The following is a 446-nucleotide window of genomic DNA, read 5'->3' on the forward strand; positions in this document are numbered from 1 at the left end:
TTGTATATATTTTCTTGTATCATTCATTAGTGTTTTAATTAAAGCTGTGTAGTTTAGTTTTCAATCCAGCCAAGTCTCTCTCTTTTTCTCTCTCTCCTTCCCTACCTGGGTTGGGGGGAGGGGGGATCGAGAGCATTGTTGTCGGACCTGAGTCAAACAGTGACAACAATTTAATTGGCGCCCAACGTGGGGCTTGATTTTAAGCCCAGATTACACATTTTCATCAGTTGGGAGTGTTCAAAATTCCATCTCTGACGGGATGAATCCCTCAGATAGTAAAGGCAAGCAATTCTGCTGAATTTCCTAATGGATTGAAAACTGAACAGGCACTTGCAGCAATGAATCTACTGGATCTTTTTCCAAACCTGCAATTGTACATGTGGTATACAGCCAAGAGCATTCTGCTCTTTGTAGCTGCTCTTGTGATTGTTTTGTGGTTTATTGAC

Source organism: Chaetura pelagica, unplaced genomic scaffold (assembly GCF_000747805.2).
Source record: "Chaetura pelagica isolate M959 unplaced genomic scaffold, ChaPel_1.0 scaffold356, whole genome shotgun sequence".
NCBI lineage: Eukaryota > Metazoa > Chordata > Aves > Apodiformes > Apodidae > Chaetura > Chaetura pelagica.